This window comes from Streptopelia decaocto (assembly GCF_964273445.1).
Source record: "Streptopelia decaocto genome assembly, chromosome: 4".
Taxonomy (NCBI): domain Eukaryota; kingdom Metazoa; phylum Chordata; class Aves; order Columbiformes; family Columbidae; genus Streptopelia; species Streptopelia decaocto.
In genome coordinates this window covers 19,300,227-19,323,446 of record NC_138658.1, presented here as the reverse complement: position 1 = coordinate 19,323,446, position 23,220 = coordinate 19,300,227, and positions in this window count along the sequence as shown.

Here is a 23,220-nt window from a genome sequence, read left to right as displayed (position 1 = left end):
GGAGCACTCTGGTGTGGTTTGTTGTGTGACTCCATGAGCAAAACTGCTGGCATGGGAAGTGGAGAGTGCAGTAAAGCGGCTGGGTAACCCTCACCTGAGAAACAGGTCTACTGTGTCCATGTGTGGACAGGTTTATGCTTAAGAAAGACAGAGCAGTCATCATAGAAAGTTTTCTACCAGCTATCAAGTTTTCCACTCAGAAGAGTTTTTTATGAACAATTTCTGTTCTCTGCAGAAAGTTGAGCCTTTTGTTGAACAAACAATACTAAGCAACTTTCTGTAAAGTCTCTGCGAAACATTTCACACACACAAGCATACATATATTATCAGTCAATGTATAATAGAGATGCAAGATATTCTTAAGTCACGAGCAGTTTTGTAGAAGCCAACAGTTTTTATGTTTGTGTTTTATGTGTGTTTTCCTTCCCAGAAGTAATGCCTGTTCAGTTTGGGTTTATGACTGTTGACATTTTTATGAAGTTGTCTGTTGTCTGGGTCCATCACATAAATCAGGGGTCTTCCAAGAAGAAACAGTTTAATAAAGGTAGAGAAGATATTAGTTGATTTTGTCCAAAACAGTTACAGTTAAAACTGTTGGAAATTCAAGCGATGGCAGAGTTTTGCATGGAATGTCTTGGCATGTAACTCAAATTAATATGGTCTATTGGCATGTGTTTGAATCCTCACAATCACCACTTTCTTTTAAACCAAGAGAAGATGGGGCAGGAAGGAGAAGGACATTTTAAACATGTTTTTAACACTCCTGCACTTCAGCATTGAAATGTGTATCTTAGCACCCACATAAGAGTCTGGATGTTTGTACGATATATGTAAATGAGCAATAAATGGTGACATTAAAGGCAGTTTATGTGCCTACAGATAGCTTTTGGCTTCAGTTTAGTAACAAAGCAGAGAGAGCTCCTTTTATCTCAGGCTTATTCAAGGCCCGCATAGCAAAGCCATGTTGGCAATGGTGTGTCATTCTGTAACATTTACTTGGCCTGCTAGTATTGTGTGAGAGGGGCTAAAATGCATCTATATTGGCACTAAAGTGGGATAATCAATCGAGTTAAGGTAGTTCACTGCAAACGGCAATTTTTCTGTAGTCTGCACAGTCCCAGGGGAGTTTTTCTGAAGTTCAGTGTCTGACACTATGCTCTCGAAATGGAAGCAGCACAATCCTGTCTTATTTTTGCTCCTTTTCTGAGCACGCAATGAAAGTAGGTTAAATTTTGCTGTGTGGGCTGCCCAAGTGAACTGGCTGCAAATGGAGCTGGGGTGGGGAGGGCTTCCCTGTGGCTGGGGCCGTCCCTGCAGATTGGTACTGGGGTGGGAGGTGGCAGTGCGGTCCCTGGCGGGGGCACCTGCAGGGTGGCCAGCTGAAAGGACATCCCCGGGGAGACATGGGCCACTCTCCCGCTGGTGCGGCGTGTCGCCTCCGTCTGGGGAGCTGCTCTGGGATGCGCTGTTAAACCAACAGAAAGCCGGAGCGTACTTGTAGTTGTGCCAGCCAGGAAGTCCTTTTCCGGAGTTTGCATCTTGGTTTGAGGAAATGGTCCATGAGCTGCACTTTTAAAATAGTCCTTGGCGGGTGCCTGCGCTGGCTGTGCTGGCAGATGCCTTTGTGTGAGTGTGCAGGTCTGCTTATAGGGACTCTATTACACACCAGATTTAGGCGGTAGCTTTGTCTGCATTCTCTTCTCTGTGCCACTAGCAACAGAGAGACTATGCTTGTTTTGTGTTTAAATCCTCTTTATAGTCTTTATTCTCTGAAGAAGGTGGATAAAACAATTTTGGTGGTAGTTAACCACTGAAACAGTTTTTTTATTTTGTGTAATTCTAGTTAGGTAGCAGGATAGGAATTGGGATGACAGGAGTGTAGAAATCCCTAAAATGAACAGGTGGATTTTCTTTTTAAAATGAAAAACTGCATTTCAGATTCTAAAAGCATGTAGGGCTTTGGAATTTGACTACACCTGGGTTACAGTTAATATTAATGTGCATAACTGGGGGCAGAGGAAAGTCATGGGTCTCTGAAGCAGTAATTTACTGTGCTTCAGTTCTGAAAGAGTTTTATCTGTCTATAAACAGGAAGGCACAGAAAGCTGAGGAACCTTTCAGAAATATTTTTGTTCTACAGCATGACCAGGAAATAAATTCCATCGTTAGGACAGATTTTGCTGGAAATGACAAATCCAGTAATGTAAATTGTGAGCTCACCTTTTAAAGTTCCTATTGAACTGCAGTGATCCCCATGAATTCCAAATGCACCTAGAAAATGGAGAAGAGATACCATAGCCTCTTGTTTTTCTTTGATAGTGGTTCCTTTTTACTTTTTTTTTTTTTTTTTTTCCATTTTATTTCCAGCAGAAGAGCAGATAAAATCAGGGTGTACTAAAAAATGTTAGTGGAACAACTGATACTATCCCATTACATGTACTTGGAATAAGCTTGCTCTTTTGAAATAGGAAACATCATTAGGTTTAGTTGGGATTTATACCTGTATAGCTGAGACAAAGCTTGGACATTCATTGTTATGCAAAAAGGCAATTCTATATGAGTATAAACAAATGTATTTAAATACCTGTTACATGTTCCTGGCATTAAATGCACCAAAACTACTATGGAAGATAATACCACTGCAGGAAGATTTATTTGTCAGCCTTTTAGTAGGACACTTATAATGAAAAATCTATTTATTTCACTTGCCCATCAAAATATGACTTGCCTGGAGTGGATGAGTAAAATTTTGCAACTCTGCATTAAAGTAATGCGATTCCTGACACAGCCCCAGCATCAGTCAGTTCCTGTCTTAGTGTAACTTGTGCTGGGGGAGGTGTCTTGTTTATGGGTCGGTTTATTGCTTTTAGCTGGTGTGAGTAGCAAAAAGACACCCGCAATATCATGATTTACACAGCATTGCCCATGTTATTCCCATTACTTTGCCAGGTATTTTTCACACATCTCTTCATCTCCCACCCCTTGAGCTGCATCCTTCCTTGCTGTGCATCACAGGGGAGTGTGGTGCGAGGAGCAGGTGTGGCTGGCGGTGCAGATGTGCTCCCAGAGCCCGCTGCAAACGCCCAGGATAAACGCAAAGGAGAGGATGGCTGCTCTGTGTGTGCACAGGCAAGTGAGAGAGAGAGAGAGAGAGAGAGAGATGGAGGGAGGCAAAGAGAGGGCACACATGATTTTCCAGCATGTAAATCGCTGAGTACAATGAAGCACTATGGTCTGCTTTCACTGCCAGCACAAAGGGGAGAAGAATACAGTGATCGCAGTCACACGGGGCTGAATATTGTCAAGCTGGAGGAGCGAAGCTTCTGCTTCATGCCACCACCTGTGCCCAGAGTAAGAGAAGCTCCTGTCCCCGAAGTGTGGTCTTTGGTTTCAAAGAGAATTTGGGATGTGCTGTTCAGCAGCATTGCACCTCCTTCTCCGCAGAGTACCCGCACAAATCCTTTCAGACTTCAGCCCTTTGGACTAAAGTTGTAACATTGCTCCTGCATGCTTCTGGAACACCCTCAGTGTGCAAGGGGAGAGCTGCACTCTGGGCAGCTTGGATGCCCACGATCAGGCAAATATCACATAAAAGGACTGATACGAGATGAATTTTCCTTCCTTGTACATGCTTAGGCACTGAAAGCAGAGAGCCAAGTCCATTTTCTTTCTTACAGAGCTAGTTGCCTTTCTGCCCACAGGGAGGATAAGTTGGCTTCTTTCCACAGGGATCTGCATTTTGACTGCCATCTTTCTGGAATCCTTTATGAAATGACGAGGGGGTGTTGGTTGACTGCAAAATGCGAGGTAGGAGGGCAGGCCTGCAGTGTGCTCGGCGTGATGGAGCAGCCCTGACTGCTGGAGAACAGCTCGTGTGAGCCCCAGATTCTGGCTGTGCTGGGCACTTTGCAGGATGAGACCCTCCTGCGTTATTGTGGTCAACTCAGGCCTGAAAATGCTGAAGTCAGGCAGAGGGGAACTGCTAAATGATGGCAATGAGTAATTGGGCAAAGGATATAAAAGATTTGTGGTGGGAAGCGATTGGTAACATTAAAAGCAAACAAACAAGCAAGTATCATAGTGTTTTGGATTGCTTTGTGTTATGAGAAATTCCTTAGGCCAAGCAGCTCCATTTATACATTCTTCTTGTAATTGCACAAACCACGAGACTGTAATTTAAAAAACAAAAACAAAACAAAAAGCCAGCAGGGGGTTCCTTTATTTCTCTGGAAAGAGGAGTCAATTCTAAACTTTTTGTTCCTTTGCAACAGTATGTAGGGGCTTCGCAGTGCTTGCCTGAATGTTAAATTATAGCACTTGTTTTACTTTTTATTTCTGTGTCTCGCATGATGCAGTTTGTACCAGCAACATCTGAATGCTTTGGCTTACTTTGAAAGACTAGGAGAGTTAAGGGTCTTTCATGAAATAAAAGAAAATCCCCAAAATAGCCTTCTGTAATTTCTGAATTGTATTCTTAGCGGCATTAGCATATAGCTGGTGTTAATTCATTTGCCTTAGTGAAAAAGTCAAAGTGAGAGCAGAATTAGGCACGTTTGAAAATCAAGCCAGAATCATATCTGATGCAACTCAATCGCGGCTTTGAATTGGAAGCCTGTTACATTGCTTGTGAACCTGGAGATTTGAATGTTCCAGACTCATCTCAAATAGTAGCTGTAAGACATACCGGAGGAGGGGACAGTCCTCAGCATTGGACCTGGGCCTTTGGTAGCCCACAGAAGCATGGCACAGAATTTGGTGAGGTGAGCTGGTGGCTCGGGGCAGAGTCCTGTCCCCCTGCCCTGCCACCACGCTGAGCTGGGCTCTCCTGCTTCCAGAGATAGTCTAGAGCCCAGGTGTTGCTTGCCTGTTGCCTCACATAGGCATAGCTTTAGAGGTTTGAAGATGCAGGCTTGTGTCCTTTGGGGGGATGAAGGGGTGATCAGCAGCACCCTGGGATCCTAACCAGACACCTAACTCCCATGGATTTCAGGAGCAGGCAGGTGCTCAGCTCGCATAGGTACTTCGGGAGTCCTGAAAGATGATATAGTGAGCTCTCCAAGGAGGAATTTTCTCCCATACCTCATTATCACATTTATCTTTTGGCTGAAGCAGAAGCGCTGATAACCCATACAAACTCATAGCAAAACTGTAAACCTCTTTAGCTGTGAACATGATTTTTTTTTTTTTTAAGTATTTCCAAGACCTTTGTCTCAACAAGTCATTGAGCATTATTTTTAAACATACTGCACTTTAAATATATTTCTCATTAAATGACTGGGTCATCATTTTCTTCCGTTTAAGAAAAAAAAAGGGAAAAAAAAGAAAAAGGCAGATAGACACATTTCAGAGATCTTCCTTAAACCATGTATTATTAGACATACTCTTAATCATGTCAGTCCTGACCAGAGTTTTGTCTAAAGTTAATAGTTACAACATTTTAAATCCTTCCTTGGTTGGGAACTTCTCCATGGCTGTAATAAGTTTTGTTCTCCTGTGTCCTTTTTGGAATATGGTACTGAGTACTTTAGCTTGAGAGTGCACGAAGGTTTTCACATATGGCTTTACATTTTTTTTCTTTTCCTATATTAACACTTTCTCCCACCCTGTTGTCTTGTTTCTTGACACTTCTTCGTCCTTCTGTACAGAGCAGGTGTTTTCACTCAACTGCCTACAGTGCTGGAGAATTTTCCAGAGCAGTTAGAGTTAAGATAATATCCACTGCTGCTTTTTATTTGCATTACCTTGTATTTGTCTACACTAAAATTCAGCTGATCAGGGAATATTTCCTCAACGTCTTTGGAAATTATATAGTCATTGACTGAGGGGGAGAGAGAGAATAGAATTAAATGGTCACAACATTTGCTGAATATTTACTAGTGGCAAGGGAGGGCTCCTTTGAAATGAGACCAGTTTCTCACAATCTCATTTCTCTGTGCTGTTCTCTCTCTCTCTCCATATCAAGCGACAGGATTAGGGAAGGTATGAAAGAAATTTCCTTTAGTTCTCTCTATCTGGGAAGACAGGGCAGCATGTGAAGTTGGTGTTGCAGGAGCTGTGTGCGGGATGGTTTTCAGGGCTCAGGGAAGGAAAGGTGGGTCCAGGCACCTGGTCAGGGCTGGGGTGGGGAAGGCGGAGGGAGCCGGTGGCAGAGACTTGTGCAGAGCTCACAGCAGCGCCCGGGACAGCTTCTCCTGAATGAGGAGCCTGCCTCGCGTTCCTCATGCTTATGGACTGATTTCTCACCAAGACAAGGTTTTTGGAAACTCTATTCTTCCTTCAAATAAAAGTAGTTCTCAATTCTAATGCACAAAAAAATATATTCACTTCTGCAGAAATGTGCTTGCCTTATATTAGGAGAGGCACTGCTCTATAATTTGATATAAAAATGATCAGTGCAGGGGCACTCATCCAGAGCAAAGGCTGCTTTTGCTACCACTTTGGACTTCTTGAATCACATTAAGAAGAGAGGAGGAACTGTTAACACCCATTGGGTTTGGTTGCCTCTGATTGTGAACACTCAGTTTTGAAAGTCTTCACCTGATTTTGGTGAAAAGCACTACCCAGAAAGTTTAATTATTCTAGCCAAAATTCAGATATATTTTCCTTTCCAAGCATCAGGAGCTTCACAGTTGTCACTACTGTTCCCTCTCTATACCATGGTACATTTTGTTGAAATATTGACCAGGAAACTCCCAGGGCACGTGGAAGTTCATTTTCTAAGAAAATTTATACATAGCCTTGTTGAAACTTCATTGATATTGAGGATTTATATAATAAGGACATATATGTTTAGGGTATGTGTCTGTAAACTTACAGAATGTTTCAAATGTGTTTCTGTCTTTAAAGACCAAACACACCAGCTGAGTCATCTACAGCTCCCATTGTCATCTAAGCCCTGAACTCTGGATGTTAAAGTAGTTGGGGTTGAACCAGCTTTGAGCACCACTTTTAGCTGAAGATTTGGCATATGAAGTGCAATTTATGCTGTGTGGGTTACTTTTAAGCAAAACTTTAAGCATTATTCAAAGAAAGTTTCTCTCATTCCACACCAGCCTTTCTGTTTGATATGACAACAGAAGGTAATAAAGCACACTTTTAAAAGCATCTTTCTCTTTTGAGTGTGAGTTTTGTTCATACTCGCACTTCTTCCAGTGCACCCTTCTGCTTTGGGGCTTGTAAATGGCAAATGTCACTTTGCAGGCAAAGTCCCATGGAAAAGTGCCCATGGCTGCTGGTGAGATCAGGACTCTGTGTGCAGAGGAAGGCTGAGCTTGGCCTCTCTCTGCGGAGGAGACCAGCTTGTCTGAGACCCAGGGATTTCAGCTGTGGCCTTGACTCTGACACCAAGTTTCCAGGGTCTTGGGGGAAACTTAAACACTTGTAATATCTTTGTGTTTATTTGCCAGAGCACCTTCTACCTCACCTTGTCACTGTGGCATATACCAGGCTGAGTGAGTTTTAGAAAGCGGAGCAGTGATGGAAATGTTGCAATGTAATGCTTTTTCATGACATACCTGGTTTTAAGTACTGTATTCCCTTCTGATTTAATATTTCAGCTTTTTCTCCCCTTCCCCCCTTTCTTCTCTAAGAGCACCCTTTCTCTTCTGATGTACTACTGTGTTGTCTTGTTATCTTTCTAAAATGTTCTCTGAGCATATATGTCCAGGGACCTCTCTGCATGGTATTAAAATAGTTTGGTGCTTATAAAATTATATTTATACCATCAAAATTCCTTCCTATGGCCTGTTGCAAAACAGGTGTTCAAAATGCTGTACCTTTTCATCAGGGAAAGATAAAACATGTTTAGCTAGATTACTATTTAAGGAGAAATCACTCAGGTGCCATAATTGGGTTACCCAGTTTGTAGGCTGAGTTCCTCCTCCTGGAGTCCTGCTGCAACTTTGATACACAGACTTTGTCAAAAGGTTTTGAAGGCAGCAAGCCTGCCAGGAAGAATAGCAGCAGAAAGTGGAGGGAAGATCAAGATATCAAAGGGGATGGTACCGATGCAGAAGTCTGCAGTGATGAGGCTTGCGTGGGCCTTTTCCTTTCTCTTTCCCAGAATTTGAGAGCTCTCTCCCCCAGTAGAAATGTGAAGGGGAAGCAGTGGGTATTAATACTTCCTGCTCATCAAGATGCAAGCAGCTCACCAGAGCCCAGGGAGGAGAGAGGGAGGTGTCATTTACTTCTTTTCTTGCTGGCTTCAATGAGCTGGGCTCACTGTGGGTCCCTCACTTGGTCTTGTAAAACAGACCTGAATTTGGTAGCAGTATAAATGTGACGAATTTCTGGTCTGCGTTCAAGGGCACAGAGTGGTGCTGTCTTGTTCTTGGGCTTGCTCAGATATACATTTCATGTATCACTTACCTACCACGCAGGGTGGTTATGAGGATTAATTAGTTAATGCTTGTACAGTACTTTGAAGCTGTAATGCACTATTAGGCTCTAGTCTCTGCTTGATGCATGAGTAGAACCCCCATTAATGCTAATGGACATTGCATGCATTTCTCAAGCAGGGAATACATAAATGCTTAATATAATTGTAGTTCTTACTGTATTTCACAAAACTACTTGATCAGGCTTTTGTAATTTAGCTTGATTTTTTTTTTTAATCTATAACTTGCAGAAATTAAAAAATGTTCTTAACTTCGAATCTTGCTTTCAAGGACAAACTCCTTTAGCCTGAAATAAGCCATCATTCTTTGTTCCTCATGTTTGTTTTCTTCTCCTTTTTGTATCTTGTGTATCATCTGACCAGAGGTAGGTTTGTATTCTGCAATTGGCAGAGGTATCTCGCTAGCTAAGGAAGCAAGCTCACAACACCTAGCACAAATAGTATTTGATTACTGCTAATTACAGTGCTGTCACATAGACAGGGGGAAAGAACGACGGCTGGCTTTGTCAAATAGCAATGAAATAACCTGCTGTCTGTCTACTGACTTAATGGCTTTAATTGCCAGCGCATAATCAAGATCTGGTGAATTTGTTTGAACATATCAGCAGGAACCAAATATTTCAATTAAGATCAAGTTGTATAACTAGTGTTGCTCTGGCTAGGACAGAATTCTGGTAAATTCAGATTTTTGAGGCTCACCAAAGGGTACCCATCGGCAAGAGCCAGGAAGCAAACTGACAGCTGGTTTGACTTTTTTTTTTTTTTTTTTTTTTTTTTTTCAGAATTTGAGTCACCTTCTCCTCCTCTGATGCTACTGGAACCCTTATACGTGGTTTCCTTTTATTTTCTTTCAGTCTGGTTTCCTTCTCAGGAATTTGTCCTCCAGCAGAGTCCATGCACTGTAGGCTTTCTACTGAGAACCCTTTCCCCTGGTCCACCCCAGAGAGAACGTGTGAGGGAGGCCTGGGTCACAGAGACAGCTGCTTTGTCCCAGGGGAATATCTGTCCCAAGCTGGAGATGGAGACTGGCTGTGGCAGCATGGAGCACAAGGCGGTCTAATTGTCCTCGCAGAAAAGCTGTGGCCTAGCACACCAAAGGTGGTTGTTTTCTGCAATGTAAACAATAGAGCTTTTTCTCATTTTGTCCCTCATTCTCTTGCCAGAACAGTCTTTTTCAAGAAATCAGTCCCTTTCTATAGCCAGTGAATGTTACAAGAGAAGAGAAGCGGATTGGGGTGAAAGCTTGAATTATGTTCAGCTTTGAGAGCTGAATTTGTCCCAAGCTATCTGAAGCCACTTTATTTACATCAAAGCTTCAATCAAAGATTTTTGTTCTATCTTTGAAGGATGCTTCCTTCAGGGATCCACGCCCATTCAACCAGATCATTAGCAGCTTCTTAGGCACAGAAGAACAGGTCCTTGTGATAAAATCTGCAAGACCATGACCCGGACTTGCCTTTGCCCTTTCATTAACAGCTGAAATAGGAACCTTGCACTTCCCTGAGGTTGCTTTGAGCACTGGATCATGTAGACTACCCTTCCCTGTCCATATTTAATCATAACATCTGAGAAGACCCACCTGTACCAAGTTGTGCCTGTTTACTTCATCAGTTTTCATTTAGCTACCCTCTGAATTTTCTGGTTTGTTTCTGTGGTTCCTACGGTTTGGTCTGGATTAGTGGATGGATGTTCTTGGCACAAAGGACTCTACCTCACTTTAAATTGATTCTTGCAGCTTTGATGGTTGTAATTCTTGCCTTGACATCTGGAGAAGTGACCTGTGCTTGTATTATTATCTTACCTGTGATCCTCTTTTAACTTCATCCACATACTGCTCAGTGCAGCTTTGTTTGACCCTGAGACATAGCTTCTCCCTGCCCTCATGGGCCCCGTAATTTTACAGATCTTGCTCAGCAGGCATGAGCTCGAAAGCTGGCATGCAGAAAATCGCAAGTTCTCTCTGTTTGTTCTGAAGGACCTTTAGAAAATTGTACCCGCCCCCTGCTTAGTTCTGGCAAAGCTGGAGTCATTTGTGCGTGTGTTTAGTGGGAGCTGTCAGCGCTCTGCAACTCTCTAGATGAGACCTGGAATCTGAGAGCTAAAAACAACCCCAAAATGCAGAGATGATGCATGAGAGACAGATCTACATTTGCAGCAAGGCAGAAAATTAAGCCAGAGCTTTCTTCCTCCCCCCACCTTTTTGTTTTTTCAAGTTGTAGAGGAGAAGCCTAGACCACTAAACACTGGTGGTTTGCTTCTTTTGGATGTGTGTGTGTGCATGTTTCAATGAGTTTTCATTCTTTTAATGGGTTCTATATATGGATATTTTAAAGATATGAATAAGCTGATATTGTAATAGTAGGGTAAGGCAGAGATGCTGGGCAGGGTCAGTGGGCTTTCATATTGATGATGCCAAAGAGTGGGAGGAATGAGGAGGGCTTGTGAAAATGCATTCTTCATGCTTGCTACCCTTGAATCTAAATTTAGCTAAATTCAGGAAACTTGAATCACAAAGGAACCTGCACTTTTTTTTTTTTTTTAATCAGATTTTCCTTTTTCTTTTTTCTTTGTCTTCCTCTCCCCCCGCCCCCAGCTGCTGGATTTTATCATCCAATTGAAATAACTTAGCTATCAGTCGCACAGTTGTATTTTACTCTCAATGATATCACATAGAACTACATTATATATTGTGGTTATGGACTTTCCAACTCTACGAATGCAGAAGATACTGGGAGAACAGCTGCTAAACCATTACATGTAAAAGCCACCACTTTGATGGACAGGAAACAGTGTGTGTACCCTGTTTCTTAAAGGGAAAAGTAACTGAAGAAAGCAGAGGTTTTGCACTTTGTTCTTTCACTAGTGTGCTTTTCATTTTGTCTTACTGGTTCTGTTACATGTAGGTAGCCCAATAAAACTTCCATATTACGTTGTTCATCTCCATTCTCTACTAGATAAATATGCACACTTTGGAGGATGCTGTTTCTGTTTGTTCTCCATTTCACTGGTTGACTGTAGGCATGGCTGTTCTTAAAAGTACAGGCCAGATGCTTGGAAAGGGTAAATCAGCATAACAAAGCAGCTGCTTCCACTTATGCTACCTGAGGACCCTCCCCCCCCCGCTTTTTTTTTTATTTTAATTATCCTTTGTGCATTTTGTAGCTCCAAGCAAACTTTGCTAATATTGTTATTGGCAATTATATCCTCATTAGTTTCTGTCTTGCCTAACATTTTTCCAGCATTCCCATCTTGTTTACTTCTGCTCAAGAGCTGTGAGCTTTGGTAATTTTCCAAGTTGTCATCTCACACTTCCAAAATCACCATATTTCTTTCATTTGTGAAAGTACAGTGTTTGAAGTGTCTTGTACTTCCTGGCAAGGAGGCTACATCCAGCTTTTTTAAGATCTCAGAACCCCTGTTTCCTTCTAACTGTTTTCCCCAGGAAGAATTAGTGCAAGGTGTTTATCTTCTGAACCTCTGCTAGGCAGAGGTGTAGTTAAAAGTTCTGCTCTCTGTCTGTCTTCTTTAATATTAATGAGGTGTAAGGATTGCTTGGATAGCAGATGTGTGAAATCCTGAAGGTTTTTACATTGCCTTTTAAATTCAGTCAAAGCTAGTACTCCTGAAATACTCCTACCATGAAGAATTGTTGGGGATGTGTGTGCATCAGTCTTGAGAGAGATGGTGAGAGAGGTAGCAGAGAACTTGCAAGAAGTGATGTTGAACAAAGCAATGACAGGCACTATTGAGGTCAGACTTTGCACTGTTCACTGTAGTGTTTTGATTATTTTTGTAATTCTTGATTTATTTTTGCTGATAAAATTTCTTGTTGGATGCCCTTCCATGGAAAACTTAGTAATTTTCCTGTGTGCTTAATATTCAGATAGAAAACAAAAACAAAAAACCCCAAACTATTACAGTTTAAATGATGAATAGATGCTAATTTATACATATATACTTATACTCAGAATGCTTAATTAATGATCTTCTGTGTCAGTCACGGATATGCAAATGATATTTTGTGACTTACCATCATTGCGCTGCCCTGTCTGGCTTCAGTTTGGGGGAATGTTTTTACTGCAGCTTAGGAAGGGATATGAAGGAGACTGAGCAACAAAACAACCCACAGTGAGTGTCTGTCTCACCACTGTAGCTGATGCAGCATTTTGATCATGTTTTTAGTTTTGGAAGTTGAAATGGAACAGCATCAGTTAAGAACATAACTGCATTCTAGCTATGCTGATCAGTCAAAAATGGGTCGATCCTGGTTGTTTTTACGCATGCCACTGGTAGGCATACAAAGCAAAACACCTAGTTTGCCCTAGATCTCCAGTGAAAGGACCCCAGGTGTAGAATTAGGAGCCACTTCCACAGGCTACACAAAAATGTCCACCTGATTGCAGGGTGCTGGGAGGTCTGTCAAGCAAGTGCCAGGTTGCCCCTGTTGCTGTGCTAGAGCTTTACAAGCTTATTATCTTCATGATGGGTAAACTGAGTCCCCATGAAGAAGATCAGCATAAACCTGTTGGTCAGAGGCAAATTTCAGGTTCTGTAAAGAAAGGTGGATGTTTACACTGTAGCTGAGGTGTCAAAGAGAAGAGGCAGATTTGAAGTGGGAACCAAGTTAAAGGGTACCAGTACCTTTCTGGACAGCTTACTTATCCCTGTCCACTATACAGGGAGCTATATTCACTATACGTTGCTGCACCAATGCCTTGGTTAAGTGGTGATGGTGTTCACTGCAAAGCCATAATTTCTCATCTTTCTTTATCTTTAAAAAATATTTACATCCATGGCAAAGTGAAAGATTCACTATGTATTTTATTAGGTTTTGTGGGTATGTTTTGCTACATAAATAATTCTACCTTTCATAATTACAGAATTATGATTTTCAGCTGTGATGTGTACTTGCATTGAAGCTGGTCCAAATTTGCAATTCTTGGGATTAGGACAAAGGAAAATGGATAGGATTGGTTGTTTTTATGGTTATTTTTCTGGTATCTTGGACTGAAAGCAGCTGCAAGGAGGAAAAAAAACCCAACAATCTAAACTTGACTAATTTGATACAATTACTGGCCTTGTCTTTTAATAAATTAACTAATGGAAGCTTGTTTCTAATCCTCCAGCACTTCTATCAGAGTGCTGCATGGGCCAGGGGTTTCGGGGTGCGATAGGGGTTCCCCATGGGGGTCTGTCAGGGCCAGAGGTGTCGGAAGGAGCGGTATGGGCACTGCAGTGGATGTGCCAGTGGGGCACACCAGCCCTGCCGAGCAGCAGCCCCAAACTGGAGGGAATGGGGGGAGTGCTTACGCAGCTCGGCTGCTCAAGCCCAGGCTACGTGGGGTGGCCGCCCTTGCCTTGTTCCACTCCGGGTCTGGCATTTGTAAGCAGATGGTGGTGGATGTGCACAGTGTGGGACAGGGCTGGGTCTGAATGTCACTGCAGGAAACTCAGATCTTGCCTCCAGTCAGGAGAGCTCACGGCCCTGCTCTTAGCACAGCTTTTAAATCACCGCTGGGATTTGCAAGGAGCTCACAGCAGCACAGCTATCAAATCATGCCTCCGGATTGATCCTGTAGGCTGGGATGTCGGACCCTGGCCGGGGAAGCTATCGATTCTACGCAAACAGCCTGGCAGGACAGGGACGAGGTGTGATCTGTACTGTTGTGCTCTTTTCTCACTCGCACACGTTACGACCATCACGACACAGGCATCCAGCAGCTCCATGACATCAAATGCTTCATCATAGCTGGATGTGTTATTCAGCTCCCTGCACGGGGAGGCACACGCAGGGGTGAACTTTGGATGAGGAGAATCCGGTCAGTGAATGCCTGAGAGGCCGAGTCCTCTCTGTGAAAGCACCTGGGTACAGAGGAATGCGCTTCCCTCCTCTTCTTCCTCGCGCTCTGCTCTTCTGCAAGGATCTCTCTTGCAAAAATGCTGACACTTAAGCGTTCCTTGCCATTATTTATAGATTAAATCTGTAATTGGTTGCAGCTCTTTAGAGACACATTCAGGTGCCAGTGCTTTTTCAGTGTTCGTTATTTGGATGCTGTGTAGTGCCTACATTAATCTTAGATAAAGTGACCCCAGGACTTTTTGTTCTAATATACGTATGCCTACTAGCATTGGAAATACTACCCAAATAAGGAAAATCAGGGAAGTTTATTTAATTCCAAGCAAGGTTTCAAAGTATAATGAACAGCTTGTTTTGTAGGTTTTCTTTGAATTTGTGTCACTTAGCATCCATCACTGGTATTATAACTCAAATATTAAAATGGAAAAATACAACCTGAGGAGAAATGGAAACTTCTGCTACCTGGGCAACTTTTCACGTGCATTGTCACAAGTTACTGTAGAAAAGCTTTTCCAGAGAGATGGGCTTTTTCTGGTGGAGTGGTAAGAAAATCTTCATTTGGTTCTTTCAGTTTTCTAAAAAATGGTTCAGCATAATCTTGGGAGTTGGAGGAAACAACAACTCATGTGGCTTTGTTCTGTTTGTTTCAGCTGCTTATTCTAGACAGAAGGGCAACTTGGAGATGAGGGCTGGACAAGTTCTGCTTGTAAAACTGAAAGCAAGTTGTTATTACATAATCTCAGTTAAAGAGGTGCTTTTTATGCCTGTCCTGGTTCATTAATATTTTTGCTTTTGCACAGAGTGTTTTAAGAATCAGGTGTAGACATTTAAAATCTGCATGTATTAGTTTACATTCTGGTCCCTCAAAGGCCTGACAAGCTGGGGACCTGAAATTTGTGGTGGTGTTTCTAGTTCTATTAATAATTTCCAGGATATTTTCAGGCACTGCATTGTTCATCTAGCTTTAAATTGCTGCTCAGAAATAAACAAATACAAACCAAAAATTACTCTTGGAGTTAAACTGCGGAGAAGTCCACAAAGCTGCTGGAAGAACAGCCCAGCCACCCCGAATGAGCCAATAGCAGGGAAAGAAATCTCATACTTGTCGTGTGAAAGGCGCTCTCCTTCGCTCTTCGCATGCGTCAGCCACAAAAATAGCAACATCGGGAACAAAGCTCTATTGGTTAATGAAAAAGGAGGAAAAAGGTGAGGCTGCTCCAAGTTGTGCTAATCACGTTCTTTCCCATGATAGCCGGGTTACCTTGGTAGTTGTTGCTGCAGAAATGCAAAGTTTGAGTCTGCACCTCCTGATGTTTCTGTGTCTGTTTCTTCTCATTGCCTGCTTGCATTGGCTTTGTGGTCACTTTTAGCCATGTCAGCACATCGAAAATTGCTGACAGTAAACACCGAAGGCATGCATGCATGCTACTGAAAAAAACCACAAGGAAAACAGCCCTGGGTAAATGGTGGATTTGCTCACTGTTACATGTTCACAGCTTCCTGGCACAGCCTCTTACAAAATACAGGGTTTGAAATTTTGTTTTTAAAGGGAATTGATACAGGCTATGAAGTTACTCACTTTTCCATGTGAGTTTTGGTATGTGCAGTAGGAGAGAGGTTTGTCGTGCATCATACTGTACAGAACAGAGAAATATTAAGGCTTCCAAGCACAGCAGCAGCCATAGGCGTGCAGGGTCCTGGGGTATGAGTCAGGTAACTCAGCTGTCCCTGAAACAGTGTGAGGATCAAAGAGGGGACTCACAGGTCCAACGTTATGTGTCATTGTTGCCATGTCCTCCTTTAGGAAGGCAAACGCTGTAGAAACTGTGCAGTGTGCTGATCAGTAAGTACTGTGTACTGCAGCAGGCTTGCATTTTACACAGATTAAAAGAGGGCAGAGAAAAGTACAGTGTTGGGGTCATCTGGGGCTGGATTTTCCTGGGAGCCTGTTGCTATTTTTATAGTTTACCCAGCTGCTTGGGAGCTGTCACAGCCGTCTGAAGCAGTTGTAGTGCACACCTTGCTGGAAACGCTCATCCTGCCCAGTGGTGTGCTACCTCGGGGCCAAGTACACCTCTCCAGCTGCTCTCGCCCAAAAGAAGCCGCTGCACCGGGAGCCCCGCAATGGAGGGTGGCCCAGGAGCTTCCTTCCTCTGCCCTTTCCGCTGCAGAGGTGGAGCACAAACACAAAGATAAAAAACACAGGCCAGAATCTCCTTGCTCTGGAGTAACAGGACAATTTCTTTGTGGAAATTATTAATTATTCTGCCTTCAACTAATGTGGTTAAGATCATAACTTGGAACTGATATATTTTAAGAATGTCTATTTAAGAAGACCATTTCAAAACTCAGTTTAAACTTGGTGTGGTGTCATTCATGCCAGCCAGGCTGCATTTTAGTATGAGCTAGCATGAGCTGGCTTAAATCTCCGCTTTAGACCGAATTAAACAAAGACAACCCAAAGCTGATGGGAGTCTTTACTGCTTTGGCAGCTCAAGGTAAAATGCCACAAGAAACAGCTGCTGAAAGCTGGGAAAGAGATGGATGTTGGGGTAAAAGTCAAGGGATTTGTCTACCCTTTGTGCTGAGTGTGTGCTGCTGCCTGCTCAAGCCGTGGGGCCTGGCAGAGGCTGCATCTTCCTGCCAGAGTGCAGGGCCTGCCCTGCTCCGAGCGCCGTGTAGGCAATAAGTAAACAAACCAAAATTGATTGTTTCTTGACACCAGAGATTTCACCGAATCCCTGTTGTAAAGCTCCCTGCATTAAAACCCAAAATATTTTTAAAGAATTCCTAGGAGGGTGCTGGCATATAATGACTAATTTTGTAAAACTTGCATTAAAAAGGGGGTTGTACATTGGAGAGATTTCTGCTATATTTAGAATAAAACTTCATGCTCCTGCTGTCAGGATGTGAGCTTAATTACAGCATGCTGCAAACTTTGCTTTTGTGAAGGATATTTTTCTGCACTGCTTGCTTCAAAAAGCAGAGTTTTGCTGCTATTTTTATGATGCTTTTGTAACAGCGGCAGGAGTTGAAATGGGTTCGGTGAAACCTGAGAAGGATTCTCTGACAAAACCAGTGATAGTAGTTTTGCAGTTCCCAGCTCATAACTTCTCACCAGCTGAAATGAATCAATGTCAGGAGAAAGGCAGAGCTGGGTGCTGTTGGTTTTTTCTCTTTCTGTCTTTCTTTCTGTCTTTCTTTCTTTCTTTACTGCTATCTTCTTACAGGACTTGCCAAGCTGTAAGGAGACTTTCACCTTTATCATGGGATCAGGATGTGGTTTGCAGAGGCTGGCACGCTCTGCTCCAGAGAACAGCAGAGGTGTGGTGGCAGAGAGCTTGTGGTGTGGCTGTGTCGTACCTGAACAGCAAAGGGTCTAAAGGCTGCAAAGGAAAATGTTTAGAAATCGGAAAACTTCAAATATTTGGGGGCTGGTGGTGCGTGTGTGTTTTCTTAAGGCCTGTTTCCCTCATTCAGTGGAGTGGTTTTCTGTTCCCTTGCACTTTGTGTGCATAGAAGGTAACTCATGTGGTACGTGTAGGGAAAGAATTTTAATTTAGGCAGCGTAAAAAACCTTGACCTGTCCCCAGACTGTGTTATGTGGAGGGATATACGTTTCTTATTCAGGTGGCACAACTCGCATATCCTGAACATTGTTGATTACACTCTGAAATACCTCTGTTGCTGCGAAGGGCAGCTGGCACCTTTCAGAAAGTTCCCACGTGCACTGCAGGACTGAGTTCCCACTAAAGTTACTCTGAGAAAACTGCATTGCTGTAAACATTCTGCTCCAGGAGAGGGTTTTGGTGCTTTGCACCGGCCAGATGGTGGATGCTTCTCACTAAGTCACTAAGTCCTGAAGACTTGAGCCCTTGGTACCTCTGAGTAGTTTGCTCTCTGTGAAGTCCTCAACCATAGGGCACCTACAGAGATGTGAAAAATTCCTTAAAGAATCGAAGTAATTCAAAGTAAGCAGCATCTGCCTTTTTTTTTTTTTTTAAAGATTGATTGGAGCTGTCATAAAGTGGGAAAAAACCCAACGCCACATTTTTTTTTTTAATAGTAGTGGAGAAGTTTTCTGTAAAATATTTAATTTGTCAACACGTTACACTAGAAAGTAAATATGACATAACTTGTGGGAAGAAACATTATTTCCACTTTCGCAAACAGTAATGTAATTGTTAAATTTGCTTTTATTTCCCTACCTTGCTTTTTAAAAGGAAAATAAAATAATTGGCCAGATGTCTTTGAGATTTGATGATAGATTACACAGTACAGAAGCTTGACACCTGGTAGAAAGTCTTCTTTCTGCAAAGCTTTTCTAATGTAACAATATAAATTCATGTATCTAAAGTAAACTGTTTTCCTACCCCATGGGACTCACATGAATTTCTCCTATTAGCGCAGTGCAAGGATTCTACTGAGACTGCTCACCTGATGAGCAGAAATTTACACAAGTGGCATTTGCAAAATCCCAACAGAGATAAGCTCTCATTGGAAATAATAATAATTGAAAACATTTTTAATTTAGACAGGACCATGCTCAAAGACATTCCAGCATCTTACTAGGAAATTACTGCTACAATAGTAAACAACCTGATGGCTGGGGGTGGATACAATAATTCTAGAACATGAGGTGGTATTTTGCCCATGTGCAGTGTTTCTTGGCTTTGTTTTAACAGTATGGTGGCAGCCCTGCCCTGAGGAGGGTGCCCGTTTCCAATGTAAAGGATGAAAAGCTCCCTGACTTTCTGAAACGCTGCAGGTCATTCTGTTTACAGAAACTTGCTGGAGTAGCACTGCTATCTGAGAGCTGAGCAAATAAACCTCACTTGTCCCCACTCTCCCTGGGATTTTGAACTGTTGGCTCAAACCATACTTACCACTGTGAAGAAAGAATTTGTTGAGCTGAATTTATTAATTATGGGCCCAATATCTGTGCTCCGATTCTGAACTTGCCTATTCTAAGACAATGTAAAAACAGAGTCAAGACCTTTGTAATTCTGGTTTTACTTTATTGACAATGTGCCAGAACAACAACAACAACAGAATATTTTGCCTACAACAACTTAGGTATGTTTATCTGTTTCTTTAAACGTAATCCAAGACATTTAAAAAAACCCCTTTGTCACTGAGAACTAAGCATTAGTCTCTGGGCAATTCTTACTGCAATTAAGAATTACATAACAATCTGATTGTTATGAGTCAAAATAATAAACTAGTAAGGATTGATAGAGTATTTGGCTAGGAAAAAAAGAGAGACTGAGAGTCTTGTCTTTCTGTGGGCTGTGTAGAGTAAAGCTCTTCCACGGAGGACCAAAGCGTTTGGAAGAGAAGGAACTGAGATGGATGATTTAAGATACCTTCATGGAAGAAGTGTTTTGACTAATACCTTGCTCAGAACATTAGCAAGAAAATTATCTGCTTTGCCGTTTACTTAAACATTGTCCTATTTGCATGAAGGTCCTTCTTCTATGAACTGAGCTGGTTGATGCTGAGAAATATTGACTTACGGATACAGACTGGGCAGAGGGTTTCATAGCAGAACGTTTTAACATCCTGTTGGTCTCTTTCCATCCCTTCTCCACTATTTAAAGGCTTCTGTAGCATCTCTGCATAAGAGATAGTTTTAAGTGAGAATGCTGTGGGTTTTTTCCTGAAAGAAATAAAATTTCCTTACTCCTAGTCCCAGTATCAGTGCATGGTGCTTCAAGTAGAGTTGTATTAATGCTACTCGTTGTCTCTTTAATGTATTGCTCCTTCATTGCAAGGTTACTGCTGGCACCTCAGAGCAGGAATGGCCAAGTGGAAAAGAGGCACCTTGGGACTTTCTGTCCTCTGGCTCCCTGGAGAAGCATAGGTGTGTGGAGAGGAAGAACAGGGAAGCACTGGAGAGAACGATGGTCCCTCTGCCTCCTTCCTGCTGTAAGCGATAGTGCTGGAAGCTTCAGGCTGTTTAGGGCGTAAGTCTTCCCATCAGAGACCAAAATCTAAAGTCAGAAGTCACTTCTGTAGCCTTCTCTCCTCAGACCCTAATGCAGGGACAGCAAGGCTCTGGTTTCACCGCACACCCAGGATGGACCTTGGGAAGCAGAGAAGTGTGAAAGGTCAAGAGCCACCGGTTCCAATAATACATTTATCAGACCCAAAGTCTGATTGGGCAAATTAAATCAAGCAAATGTTTACCAGGCGTAGGGTGCCTGGCCTGTAAACATCCAGGAGTATATGATATATGACAGGGTAAACCACCTATAGCTGGCCAAAGGCCCAGCAAATGCAAGTGCAACAGTGCAGGGCATTCACTCCTCTGACCTGGGTACTGTCTCCTTGGCACAGCCCCAGTGGGCGAGGGGCAGCCAGGATGGGGAGGTCCCTGGCCTCGTGAACTACATGGGGAAGAGAAGACAAGGACATTCCCATTTCTGTGCTGCCTTAAAATCAACACTGGGTGATGTTTCTGTTACTTCTGACATGTTTCAGAAATAAACATCAGTAGGGGCTAGAGAAGCAGAGCTAGCACCGGCACAGTCTTTGTGTGCTTTTGCTCCATGGGGTTTCCTCTTCCCTCCTGTCAGTTATTCTTTTGAGGAGACTTTTTCTGACTAAAACAATAGCAGCCTCCTTTGCTACTGGCTCTCTTTGTGTCAGCTCAACAGCAGGGGATGCTTTGTAAGCCAGAATGAAGATAAAGTCCCGGAAGACCAAGTAATCAAAATGAGGCAAGGGATGGGGCGGGGGTGGTGCTACCCACAAAGTACAACTCAAGTTTTCTCTAATTTTGTGGCATTCGCAGCTGGGTTGTGGTCACGGCTGACACAAGACGACTGGTTCCTGGTGGATCTGAGTTTTCACCACTGCGTGTGACTTGCAAAATCTGCCAACTTCCTGAGGTCATTCTGACCGGCAAGGAGTGCATAGGCAGGGGCTGCCCTAGGAATTGGTTGCCAAAATCAGGCAGCCCAAAAGCTGCCTCCTTGGCTTACCTATTATGCCTGTCTTGGTTTTGATTTGCAGCTGTTACCCAGGTAGGGGATATATGTGACGTGCAGATCAGAATCTAGAATTATATTCAGCACAGGAATATTTCAATTCTGGGAGTTCTGGTTCAGAGCGATCAGTCGTTCAAATTGCAAAAAAATAATCCTGCAGCTTTCATTGGAAGGACTTCCAGGGAAGGCCTTGAACAGATTTATACTGTTTCTTTCAATCTGTACAACAGTGCTGCTGCTAGAATCTGTGTGCTTGCTTCCAAAGGAGAATGGGAGGCAACACAACACCTACATACAATGCAAAACTTGTCACTTCCATAGGCAGAACTATCAACCTGGCTGCTAATATATAAGTGCCAAGAGAAACATTATTTTTGTCTGGATTTTTTTTTTCCTTGAATCTTTCTACCTTATCTCCTTGCGCAGAACAGATGCAAAGCAAATGTACAGCTGAACAGATGCGAATCAGGTAACTAGCAGAGATATGGAATGTGTTGTGAACTTTCTCACACTTCCATATACTTCACTCTGCACTGAGAGGGACGAGACTGTTAGGAATGAAGATATATGTGATGGTGTTTCCTATATAAAAAGAGCATCCTGGCAGCGTTTGCTGGGAAGCTTAAGTTGGAGTTCTCTCAGCCACTGTGGGGCCTGAGTGACTGGAAGGGAGTTGGATACCTGTATGAAAGCTGGGATAGGTTTGCCGAGAGCATCACTGTTAGTTGTCTGAGAATAGCACAGCCTTCAAACAATGATTTTGAGATCTGAGTTTCAGGCTGGTATCTGAATTTTGATCCCAAAGAAGTTACCATTGCCAGTTCATGAAATTGCATTACTCTGAGCAGTTCAGTAGTATTGATATAGTGTTCAACGTTGATAACAATTTCTCTGATCGTCTACACGTGAAGTAGAGAAAAGAGAAAGTATGTGCTTCTAGATGACCTTAAATTTACATTGCAGGATTGATAAAGCCTGGTGTCTCAGGTCAAGCAGGACAGTTGTTCCATTCAGTAGGTAGAAAAATGCCTGGTACCCTGATCAGCCACAATCCTTTTCATAACTGCCAGTCCTATCAATCAACTATCAGTTCTCCAAACACCAGGAATATGCTGAAAATACCGCATACCTAGTAATTTGTTAGTCCTGCTGACAAGGGCACCAAGGAAAACACCTTGCGGGACACATCCAGTCCTTATGCCATGAACTGGCCATCCCCAGTCCCTAGAGTCACTGCAAGTGAAACATTTTGGCTCTGTCACCCACACTTCATTTGGGGAAGCACCAGAATCCATTTTGGAAATGAGGCTGAGGACTGTGCTAGAGAAGCAAAGGTCTCTTGTTTTTGAAATGGCTGACAGAGCTGTCACAGAGGCACCTGACAGCCTTGTCAGTCAGGCCCTCAGCTACTTCCAGAGAGCCACTTTAAGGTAAACCTAGCACAGCTTTTGGTTAAACACTGTACCGTGAATTATGGGGATCTTAGGAGGTGGTTGAGGCGCAGCACAAAGGTTCCAGTGTGGGACACAGCAAATGACCAAAAGTGGGATGTTTTCAGCTCTGAAACCTAACTAACGTCCCTTGTGTGTCAGTGTCCCGAAGCCCCTCAGTCCCTTGTGTGCTTTCCAAATTCTGCCCTATGGGTCACTATCAGGGTGTTCTGCAAAGTGCTTTCTGCTACAAACAGCATCCAATTTGACCCTGTTCTTCAGGCTTCCTGAAGAGCCCAACTGAAAGCAAATGTAGTCAGCAGCTTCTGGTGTAAGTTTATTAATGTTTGGGCATATAACAATATTACCATTATGTACCTTCCTTGAAATAAAGTTCACCTGATGACTGTTCTGCCATTTTTGTGCACTGTTTTGTGGTAGATTTGTGTGGTTAGTGATAGTAAATGCCAGTCTGAGACTGCAGATTTCAAGGCAATGACTGTTTATGTGAACTGATAGAACAGAAAATATTGTGTCTTTCAGTTT